Source organism: Grammomys surdaster, unplaced genomic scaffold (assembly GCF_004785775.1).
Source record: "Grammomys surdaster isolate TR1022 unplaced genomic scaffold, NIH_TR_1.0 332773, whole genome shotgun sequence".
Lineage (NCBI taxonomy): Eukaryota > Metazoa > Chordata > Mammalia > Rodentia > Muridae > Grammomys > Grammomys surdaster.
In genome coordinates, this window is record NW_021627981.1 from 1 (window position 1) to 12,298 (window position 12,298).

Consider the following 12,298-nt stretch of genomic DNA (forward strand, 5'->3'; position numbering starts at 1 on the left):
TACATTAAATGAATGAATAAATAAAATAAATAAATAAATAAATAAATAAATGCACTGTATATTATAAAATAACCAAAAGGTTAGACTTGGAATAATTATTTCTCATCTGCACTCAGCCCTAGAACTTTTATAGACAATGAAATGGGAAGCAAGCAGTGAGAGGAGTGCAAAAGGGAGAGAAAGAGGAATCCTTCCTTGAAAATTTACAAGCCTGAGTAGTCATAGACCTTGTAAATAGGTAGCCTTGGTAGACAATACCAACTTAGATAAGGACAAGTGAGTCATAGGCAGAGTCATAGTGAATTGTCCCCTGAACCTTCACCCAGCCGATACCCAGTTCTGAAAGATATCTGTATTCCCCCTGAACACCCACACTCCAGTGTCATCCCCTTCCCCACATCCTGCCTTTCTGTTTTTATAACCCCTGTGTGAATGAATTACGATTTGAAAAAAAATAAATAAATTATTTAAAAAAAAAAAAGAATCCTTCCTTGAGTTCTCAAAGACCTGGGCTTGGATCCTAATTATGTTTTCTGACTCCAAATTCGGTGTGCTTTCTATCATGCATTGAAGTATGAAAATTATCTACAAATGTCAACTTTGTAGAAATTTTTAACAAACTTTACAACAAAAATCAAATTTTCTATATTTTATTCACATAATCTATGCTTTTTATTTGCATCTTAAGTATCATTTCTGACCTTGCTCCTACTCTGATGCTTCCTCCACCTAGGCTTCTAACCCTTTGTTCTCCCTGGACTGAGGAAACGTGGGATGCCATTATGGTTTCTACATTATCTTCTCCATTTATATGGACAAAGTGAATGTCATTTGACAAAAGATTAGCTATGATACATATTAAATAGAGTAATAATAGTACTCCACCAGATTGCTTATTGGAGCAATCAAAGGAGTAAAAAAAAAAAAAAAGATCTCCAGAAAGTTCTTGATATTTGGAAAATGCTGTGGATAGGAGCAACAACTGGGAGAGAAATTGGAGGGGGGGTCTTCCCATTTTTTTTATTCAATGTGTGTTATTGCTAGGAGGTCTTTAGTCTATCCATAGTCTTTATTCGGGTCAATTATTTGTTCTTTTCTAATACTTATCCATAAAGATTTCCCAATTTTTATTTGGATGATGATAGGGAATAGAGGAAGTGATATGCAGTGGCTCATGGCATTGAGTAAATGACAGATTTCTACAAGTGCACATAGAAGTTATGCTGAGATGTATTGGCTCTATGCAGGAATGTGTTACAGTTTGAAACTGATACAGTTACTAACTCCACACAAGGCTTCTTTTTTTCATTTCTATGCCTTTTTCAGGTTTTCTTGGATACAATTCTGTTCTCCACAGCAATGGATAAAGACAATCACTCCGCTGTGTCTGAGTTGGTGTTCTTGAGACTCTCCAATAAATTGGGAATCCGACTGTTTCTCTTCCTTTTTTCTTCTATGTTCTACATGGCAAGTCTGATGGGAAACTTCCTCATTGTGTTCTCTGTGACTGCTGATTCCAACCTACATTCCCCCATGTACTTCCTGCTGGCCAATCTCTCATATCCTGACCTGGGGTTTGCTCTATTGCAGCACCCAAGATGATTTGTGACCTTTTTAGAAAGCATAAAGCCATCTCATTTGGAGGTTGTATAACTCAGATCTTCTTTATACATGCTATTGGGGGCACAGAAATGGTGCTTCTCATAGCCATGGCCTTTGATAGGTACGTAGCCATATGCAAACCTCTTCACTACTTGACCATCATGAGACCACAAATATGCGTTTTAATCTTGGCAGTATCCTGGATCCTTGGACTTATTCACTCAGTGGCCCAACTAGCTTTTGTTGTAGACTTGCCCTTCTGTGGACCTAATATATTGGACAGCCTTTACTGTGATCTCCCTCAGCTTATTAAACTTGCTTGCACAGAAACCAGTAAATTGATATTCATGGTCACAGCCAACAGTGGACTCATCTCTGTGGGCTCTTTCTTCACACTCATCATTTCTTATATCTTCATTTTGGTGACTGTTAGGAAACACTCTTCAGGTGGCATATCGAAGGCCCTCTCTACTTTGTCAGCTCACGTGACTGTGGTGGTTTTGTTCTTTGGACCATTAATCTTTTTCTACACCTGGGCCTTCCCTTCATCACACTTAGACAAATTTCTTGCCATTTTTAATGCAGTCCTCACACCTTTTCTGAATCCAGTCACCTACACATTCAGGAACAAGGAGATGAAGGCAGCAATGAGGAAACTGCTCCCAGCTTGTGAATTACAGGAAGGCTTCCTAAATACCTTACAAATACAACAAAGGCAACTCTACACTCAGTTACAATAGGAACATTTATGTTACATTACAGTGACAGTTCAGCTCTCTATTAAAAAGTTTATGTTCCAGGATACACTTAGGAGTGTATCAAGTTAACATCTCCAGTACCTTAATCAACAGATAAGGGGATTTAGAACTGGAGTTTTTGATGCTTCAGACTCTGTGCTGGATGTTTCATATAAAATATTTAATAGTCAGAATAGTTCTGTACAGTATTACCTTGAGGATTTTTCAAAATAAATTAAGGAATATTTTCCTTAATTTTATGATTGTTCCTTTTATGATTGCTATGTAAAATACTTCAAACCAAGTTGATTTTCCCCTCAAACTACCAATTCTGGTGTTCTTGAGCCTCCAGTTGGGGTTACACAGAGAATATGCCCAGAAATTCACTGCTGCAGTTGAGCATTACTCCTCTCATGGTTATGGTTTCCTGTTTTAGTAAGGGCTCAATAAGTGTTTTTGGTTAAGATAGTGAAAGCAATGGATACAGAAGGCAATGGTTACATTTGCAGCTGAATTAAACCAATTAATAGGCCCTAAAAATCCTGTGAGAATGCTGATATGATGAAAGCTATGACAGTCTCACACAGGCTAGTAAATGAGACTCTGAGGGCAGGAAGTCTGATGATAATCTGACGTAATTTTGTTTTAAATTGTTAAATATTTAATTTTATAACCAGCCTACTTGGTACCCAAGTCCTCCTCCAGAGGTGGTTATTACCCTTAATAGCTTTTCCATAACACTCCAAATCTAGCCTGAGTCCTACAACTAATGACCCTGCCTACTCTGGCCACCCATGGGTGCATCACAGCCAACTTCTAGGCTCCCACCAGGATTCCCCCTACCTGCAAACACCCACAAGTCCCTCTGACAACCTCCAAAAAGTTTGATATGTATATAATATTCCAAGTTGTATATGTTCATTGATTCAACTCTAGCAAAAGCTAAGTGGGTGATATTTTCATTCTTGCATTATAGACTAGAGAACTAAGACACAAGAGTCTCACTAATTAGACCAAAGATACCAGCTGGTAAGTGGCAGATCTAGGCTGCAAAGGCAAGCAGCCCTGATGTGAATCAAAATACTCTTCTGCCTCATCTGCACTTAGAATTTCTAAACACATTTTTTTTTTGGAAGATAATTTTGTAATTATATTTATGTACAGAAAACGAAGTGTACATTATTCTTTAACCCAGTTTAGTGGCGAGTTCTTTAGCCTTTGCTTTTTCCAGCTTGGCAATTCGGGCCACAGACTTAGGACCCAGGACGTTGCCTCCCCAGTGGCGGCGGATCTCGTCATATCTGTCATTATAATTGGTCCTAATAGCTTCCACCAGCTTAGCCAGAGCACCCTTGTCTTCCGAGTTAACCTGTGTGAAGGCAACAGTGGTGCATGTCTTCCTGTGGACCAGGCGACCCAGCCTGGCCTTTCCCTTGATGATGCAGTAGGGCACACCCATCTTTCTGCACAGGGCAGGCAGGAAAACCACCAGCTCAATGGGATCTACATCATGGGCAATCACCACCAGCTGAGCCTTCTTGTTCTCCACCAAGGTGGTGACTGTATTGACTCCTGCTCGGAGGACAGGTGGTCTCTTAGTTGGGACGTCTCCTTTGCCAGCAGCTTTCTTCTCAGCACGGGCCAGTAGCCTTTGCTTCTTCTCTTGCTTTGTCTCTGGCCTGTACTTGTGGGCAAGCTTAAGCAGCTGAGTAGCTGTTTGCCTGTCCAGAGCCTGGGTGAACTGGTTAATGGCAGGAGGTACTTTGAGTCGCTTATAGAGGATGGCTCTTTGCCGCTGCAGCCTGATGTATCGGGGCCATTTAACGAAGCGTGTTAGATCTCTTTTGGGCTGGATGTCCTGCCCAATGCCGAAGTTCTTGGGCCTTTTCTCGAACAGAGGATTGACCACCTTTTTGGCCTCCTGCTTCTTGACGACGGCGGGGGCCGGGGCCACCTTCTTCCCCTTTGCCTTCTTTCCTTTGGGCATTTTGCTCGGCTGGAAGAGAGAGAAAGAAGAGGGAATTGTGGGTGATAAGTAAGCGGCCGCGGAGATCCTAAACACATTTTTTTAAAGATTCATTTATTTTATGTATGTGAGTACATTGTTGCTATCTTCAGACACACCAGAAGAGGGCATCAGATCCCATTACAGATGATTGTGAGCCACCACGTGGTTGCTGGGATTTGAACTCAGGACCTCTGGAATCAGTGCTCTTAACTGCTGAGCCATCTCTCCAGCCCTCTAAACACATTTTTATATCTTCACATAGCACTATAAAATAATAGGGAAAACATCGAGTCAATAAAATATATTCGAGATCTGGTGTCTGACATGTTAATATCTCATTAAATATTCACTTCCTTGCTATTCAAATATGATAGGACTGAGGAGCAAGTTTTTTAGTAAAATAATTCTGTAGTCTTCTTCAGTCTAAACACAATTATGCATAAGTGAAGGACAGTGAACCATCTATTGTTGGGATATCTTCATTCCATGATAGTGTCATGTCATTTGAAGAAAATATTGAAGACTCAGAAGACATTTCATGGAGTTTCTTCATTACCACAGAACATGAGCTCGTATTATTTGATGCGGATTAACCGATTTTAAGCTAGTGTTTGATTAACAGGTGGAAAAAATTGACTGCCAGGCACTGTCCTTAGCTGGTCAAGTTTCTTTTCACAGTGGAGCATATTTATTGTTGCTCCCATGAATCCTGAAGATGTCAAGAATTCCTAAGTTGCTGAAAAGCTCTTTGTCTGTTTCCTGTCAGTATTTGGTCCTTTGTTATCATATGCCCTGTAAACTGCCTTTCTGTTTTCCCTCACCCACTCACTCTCCCACAATAGAGCTAGTCTATTCCTATCTTCTTCCCAGGAATTGGTAGTGACCTTGGGCTTTTTGTTTTGTTTTTTGATTGGTTGGTTGGTTGGTTGGTTGGTTGGTTGGTTGATTGGTTTGGTTTGGTTTGGTTCGGTTTGGTTTGGGGACAGGGATTCTTTGGAGTGGGATCTGTACTCTATTCTTAGACTGAGACTTGTCCTGAAGTACACAGAGGACCAGGAGGAAGCCTATCTGAACATAATTTCCTACCCTCACCTGGCTCCCTCATTCTCCTTCTTTCCCTGCTGATGGTGAAAGAAATCTCATTCTAAACCTGGATCATTTCTTTCTATTTTGAAATTAGTGTATTTTATTAAGACTTGCTGAACTAACCTTTGTTTACATATTCTTAATCAATAAATGATAAATAAAACGGACCAATGCACTATTTTTAAATGATTGTCAAGAGTCAGCCTATGCTGGAAGCCTGATTAACCTTTTCTTTATCTAAAGCAGAAAATTTAAGATTAGATTAATTACCTTTATACAGGTACCAAGCAATAGTCAGAAAAATTACTACATGTCAGTGGAGGATAAAATAAGATTAATGATGCACAGTTACAGATTTCTGGGCTGTCACCACTTAGTAGAAGAGTGGGTTATTGTGAATACAAATTATTTTAGCACAACACATAAATGACATGTAACAGGTATCTATTCCTGATTCTCTGTGCATCTATGACTACATCTATAACAAGTTGCTGATATAAAGGTAGAACAGACAGTAGTCTTAAAGGTCTCATTGGGACAGGAAGATGAATTCTGTGTTAAAAGTTGGAAAGAAAATTGTGTTCTAGTCTGTCTGTCCTAAAGATCTAGTCTGTGGCATAGTGACTACAGCTCCTAATTATGTACTATATGCCCTAAGTTGCTAAAAACATAGACAGAAATACTCTCACCATGGCAAAGTAATGATGGAGTTAGTACCTAAGTTAGTTAACATCATGTGACATGCAGTTCCCTTAGTATATGTACATCAAAAAAACAGTTTCATACAACTCAAATACATATGATTTTTATCTCAAGTTATATACATCAAGAAAGTTTGTTCGGGAGAGGAAAGTTGAATAGAAGATTGTCAACTAGATGTTAAAAAATATTTCACAGCTCATAACTATCACTCAAAGATACAGCATACTGTTAAAAAGCAGGCCTAGTGGATGAAGTGCAGGAGTCTTCCTATTGGATCATGGAGAATAAAGATACAGCTGTAGGCAGAAGCATAATAAGAGATAAAGGGAGCATTGTGACTCTGAGAGTAACATGATTCCATTTCAGTTCTGAAAGTCAGTCTGGTTATAGGAAAGGTGGAAACATTTAGAACATCAAAGCTAGAGTCCCTACCCAGTTATAAGAGAATGCCTTCTGAGACTTATGCAGTAAAAACTGCCTTGTGAAACAAAAGAGCACAAGGGGAAATTGAAAGTGAGAGAGAACTGAAGATTAACTGCTTTGACTTGATTATTTCAGTAACTCATAAAGGGATTAAAAAGCTAAAGCCAAACTTTAGAAATTGTATAACCCAAACTTTATCAAATTTATCAAACTGATCAAATTTAATTGATGATCAACTGCTATTTTATTTTAAATTAGATCTACAAGTCTGATTTTATAAATAAATTATGGAAATCATGCTTTAAAGTCGTTATGGCAAGCAGGTTTTCAATTTACTCTAAATTTACTAACAATTTTTTTGGATATATTTCTATGTATGAACAAGTGTGTGTAATGTGGTTTTTCAGTGCTCAAAAAGGCCTGAAGAGACCATTAGATCACCTCAGGCTGGAGTTATGGGTGGTTATGGGCATCACTCTCTAACCCCCATCCCCAGAATGTGTTCTGGGAACCAAACTCAGGGACTTCTCAAAGTATATTGGTGTAGGAGAAAAAGTGATTGTTATCAGCATGTAACAGAATACAGTGTTTCATGAAGGATGAATCTACATTTACTAACATGTCCTAAAACTTTAATCATTGAAAGATAATACTATAGTGAAATAACCAGAATCACAAAAACACATTCAAAATATTAACATGAAAAAAATGTATTCACCAAAAACTGGAATGTTTTTAAATTAAAGGCAATGTAATGGTTTGAATATGTTTGGCTCAGGGAATGTCACTATTTGGAGGTGTGTCTTGTTGAAATAGTTGTGTCACTGTAGGCATGGGCTTTAAGACCCTCATCCTAGCTGTCTGGAAGCCAGTCTAGTAGCTTTCAGACGAAGATGTAGAACTCTCAACTCCTGCAACATTCCTGCCTGGATGCTGCCATGCTCCTGCCTTGATGATAATGGACTGAACCTCTGAAACTGTAAGCCAGCTCCAAATAAATGTTGTCCTTAATAGAGTTTCCTAGGTCCTGGTGTTTGTTCACAGCAGTAAAACTAAGACAGAGCAACTAGGAAAACCTTGATGTATGGATTTAGTCAAAGCAGGGTCATTACATTTTCTGCATTGTATCCAAACCCTGCCATTTCCAGCCTGCACAAGAGCATGCAGGAATTTGTAATCCATGTGAGAGGGTATCAAGCTACATGACTCTCCTGATACTTTTATTGCTTAGAGTGCCCTTTTCTGTTGTTATCTTTCAGATTCATAAAGGCTTTTGTCTCACATCTTCCAAACTTCCATTCTATAAACATCGCAGCTAATCAGAGACTGTGAATATACGTATGAAGACAGGTGTGTGTGTGTGTGTGTGTGTGTGTGTGTGTGTGTGTGTGTGTGTGTAGTAAAAAGATATGTTTGTATGCATAATCCGATTCACTGGTGTTGAGGATTTTGTTACCATAGATTACTGAGGAAGCTCCTTTCAATTTTAGTAACCTGGCTGTGTTTCTACTTTATGTTCTTGAAACTTATTTATGTCCTAGAAACCTCTTCACCATAAGGTACACAAAACTCTAGAAGGTCATGTGAACAAATCAAGTTATGTTTATAGTATCAAGATTTCAACTCCATGGGAAGATATTTAAGGGACAGAAAGATGGGTGAACAGATAGAGAGACACTTGCCACCAAACTGAACAACCTGAGGCCATTCCCCCAAGCTCAAATTATGGATGGAGAGACCAACTCCTGCAAGTTGTCCCCTGAACTCCACAGCATGATGTAACATGGGCACACAAACACACTGGGTAGAGAGAGGAGAGAGAAATAAATAAGAAATAAAACATCTTATAGTCTTACTACAACCCTGCTGCATATGAGAAAAAGTGGAAGACATGGAAATAGGAAAACAGCTGACATTCCTTTGAGAATGTCACAATGACACTGTCTCAAACAGTGGAGACTCACACATCACACTAAACAAGGTGCTAATACCAACCTGTAACCCCAGAACTCAGAGGGCTACTACAAGAGAATCACAAGCTCACGGCTAGCTTGGGCTACATACTGAGATCAGTTCTCAAATAAAGAGGTCAGGCAGGGAAAGTAGTAACTTAATCACAATGGAGATTTGGTTAATCAACACAACTCAAATGGTTAGTCACAAAATCTCTGGTTGAGACTATACATACACACACACACACACACACATACACACACACACATTGTAACTCTTTCTGTCAATAGGTGGAATCTATTTCTCCAGTCTTAAAGCTGACTTGGTGCCTGAGGTTGCTTTGACCAATGGAATGTAGCAAAGGTTTTGCTTCATGGATTCCAGAAGTTAGGGTGCTTTGCAGCATTGCTTGGAAATATTTTTTCTGCTTGTATTCTTTGATCAACAATCAAGAGCTAACAAATCTTGGGCAAAACTAACAACCAAAGACTGTTTTCAAAAAAGTGTCTAGACTACAGATCTCCAAGGCTCTAGGCATGTAAGTAAGGCCACATAAACCATTCCAAATCCAGCCTGATAAACGGCCTATACTTCTGTGGAGTTGAGAACAGAAAGACTGTTCAGCATCTTAGCTTGAATTTTAAAATTCTGCACAGCTAAACTAATATTAATTTAAGGTATTATGTCATCACCAATGAAAAACTATATACTATATAATTACAAATTACAAATGGCCCTTACTACAAAGTTTTTATAAAAAGTATATTTTATTCATAAATTTTAGGTTCTATTGATTTTTATAAGAAAAAAAAAAACCTTATTCTATGAAAGGTCAAAGTGTAAATGACTTGTCTTTTCACTGCTTCCCCAGCTCTTTGAGTTCCTGAATTTGAGCTGTTCTTATTGATATCTGCTTTTCTCTAGATATCACATAGTCAATGAAAAATTGGCCCAATGGTGACCAAACATCTCTACCTCTTATCACCTCTAATTAGATCAGCCCTTATCATGGGACATGGATTATATTCTGGAGTCAACATTACGGGACATTTTATTTCTTTTATGTCTCCATTCCTACCTTATGAAAATGATAAATTATATTTCCACTTTTGGAAAGTATATTTTTTTCATTTTTATAGAGTTTCTTTTCTCACAAATAAGACATAATTAAGGCAAAGGGATTTAAAATTTGTAAAATTGTGTGATCTTCAGTAACTAGACTAAATACTAAACACTAAATCCCTTGTCTCTCTTCCTTCTCCTCAAGTGACCCATTACCATATTTTCCCTTTGGCTCTGGCCAAACTACAGTGGTTCTTGGAAACAATTCCCTTGGTCAAATATACTCAGAATGGCAATCTCAGAATTCTATGGCAGCACTAAAGTAACTTCCAGTGCTACTTATTAGCTGCCTTTCCCTCTGTGGAAGTATTACATTTGACTTTTTTTTCTGTCAAGCCATGGCATAGGCTCCAGCTCCGCAGGTTTGAGTTGTTGTCTAATCCGTGACCATTCCAACACTGATCCAGGTTGGTTAGATGGATGGAAGCTGCTTCTACACAAAATGGTAAGTTTCTTATCGACATGTATTTGTGTGTGTGCATGTGTGTGTGTATGTGTGTGTGTGTGTTGTACTTTGTTCTTTTTGATCCACTCGTCTCTTCTCATTGTACCCCTCTCACCTTCTGATAGGAACTATCTTTAAGGAAAATAAGACTTTCAAGTGGAAACACATACAGCATAGGGAGAACCTAATCAACCAGAAGAAATGAATTCAATGGGGAAATTGAAGCATGTTAACCACTGAGCCAGAATGTGAGTCAGAATCTGCTTCACAGTATTCATACTTTTCTTAACTTCGCTAAAACACACAGTGAGTGCAATAAACCTGCATCCTCCGCCCTCATTTGTCACCTTGTCATCTCAGTTTACAGATAAGTGTCCATATCTGGACCAGAAATTATATGTATATAGTTAAATATATATTAAATATATAGATTTAATATATATAGTTAAATATATATTTAAATAGATATATATACATAGTATATATATTTGTAGTGTGTCACATAATATACTAACAAATTTCCAAATTATGAAAACCACAGTCTCTTAAGAATTTCACATTTAATATCCAAAAGCCTTTTAGTCATCTGAAAGATGTGCCTACAAAATTATATATTTAAAATATAACAAATATGTTTATCCAAGTACTTTAAAGATTTAACTTTTGGTATACTATATGAGAGACATACCAATTGCTTTTTATTTTTGGCCTGAAGAAAGCACTTTCTTCTATTTCTTGAGGTTTCTTTTTATTTATCTTTTTTTTGTGAGTTTCACATCATGCATCCCAGTCCCACCCAGCTCCCCGTCCCTTTGTACCTGTCCTCCAACATTGCAACCTCTCCTCTAGAAGAGAAAAATAATCTCACAGAAACTGTACTGTGTCACTGTATGTCCCATTTTTGTCCCACAAAATACACCCTTTTGTCCACATTTCTTTGCTTGCAGAGTCGTTGGTCTGGTTTGAGGCTTCTGGCTTCTTCTACACTATTAGTCCTGTATCCTCACTAGGACTTTTTTCAGATATGCCTGTGTAATAGAGATTCTGCAATTTTGAATCTTTAGGACTTGCCCCTTCATGAGATTCAGCAAATCATCGATGGGATAGATTTTGGGGTAGGCAAACTCAGAGTCCTGGCTCTGAGCCTGGGTGGAAGCTGGTCAACCTAGCAGCTCTCCCGCACCCACACCACCAGGGTGAGCTCTCCAACTGCACCAGCTAGCTCACTTAATGCCACAACCAGCAGGGGGCAGAGCTAGCTCTCCTGCTCTCATTCTCTCCAGGCTGGCTCCCCAAAGTCTACACCAGCAGGCCAGCTCTGCTGTGCTACCCAGATGAGGTGCAGGGCCCACCCCCTGAGTGTTGCAGCCCCCACCCCAGTGCTGCAGTACACCATGAAGAACAGTGCCAGCTTTCCTGCTCTCATGACCGGCCCGCTCTTCCTTCTGCCTTAGATGGCAAAGGGCAAGGAGTGGGGAGGGCATCTCTCCCTTGCTCAGACCATGGTACAGCATACAAAGTTGCAGAGAGCCTTAGGCCAGCTCTCCCACACCGCACCACACAGCAAGGTCAGCTCCACAGTGATACCCAGTAAGGTGCAATGCCCACTCTCCCAAACGCTGCAGCCAGTCAGAGACAGAGCCAGCTCTGTCGAGTTCATGACCCTGGGGCCAGCTCCTCAGGAGCTGCAGACGACAAGAAGTGAGGGGGTGAGAGAAGATATATTTATTTACTTGTTGAAATTATAATATGATTACATCATTTTCCTCCTTTTCTCTCTCCAATTCTTTCCATGAATTACTTCTTTGCTTTGTTTCAAACTCATGGCTTCTTTTTCTTTCATTGTTTGTGTGTGTGTGTGTGTGTGTGTGTGTGTGTGTGTGTGTGTATGTGTGTGTATTCATATATATTCTTGAATACATAAATATAATCTGCTCGATCCATATAGTGTTATCTGTATATATGTGATTTCTGTCCTGACCATTTGGTACTGGATCACCAGTTGGGGGACTCTTCCCTAAAGAAGACTATTTCTCCTGCTCTCAGCTCTCATTTCCCAGAAGACTAATAATTGAGATGTTACTTAAACTGTCTATAAAGACATGTTAGCCTTTTAAATTGTCTGTGACTTTGTCAAATAACTGATGCTGCCCTAAACCAGAGATTTTTATCGCTGTCCTATTTCAGGTAGCATAAGCGTTGACACAGCCACCAGAGGCA

At 39.1% G+C, this 12,298-nt stretch overlaps 1 pseudogene; it reads left to right on the forward strand.

Moving 5' to 3' along the window:
* The first annotated feature begins 1,359 nt into the window (after positions 1-1,359).
* LOC114616643 lies at positions 1,360-2,295 on the forward strand (annotated as a pseudogene).
* The last annotated feature ends 10,003 nt before the right edge of the window (positions 2,296-12,298 follow it).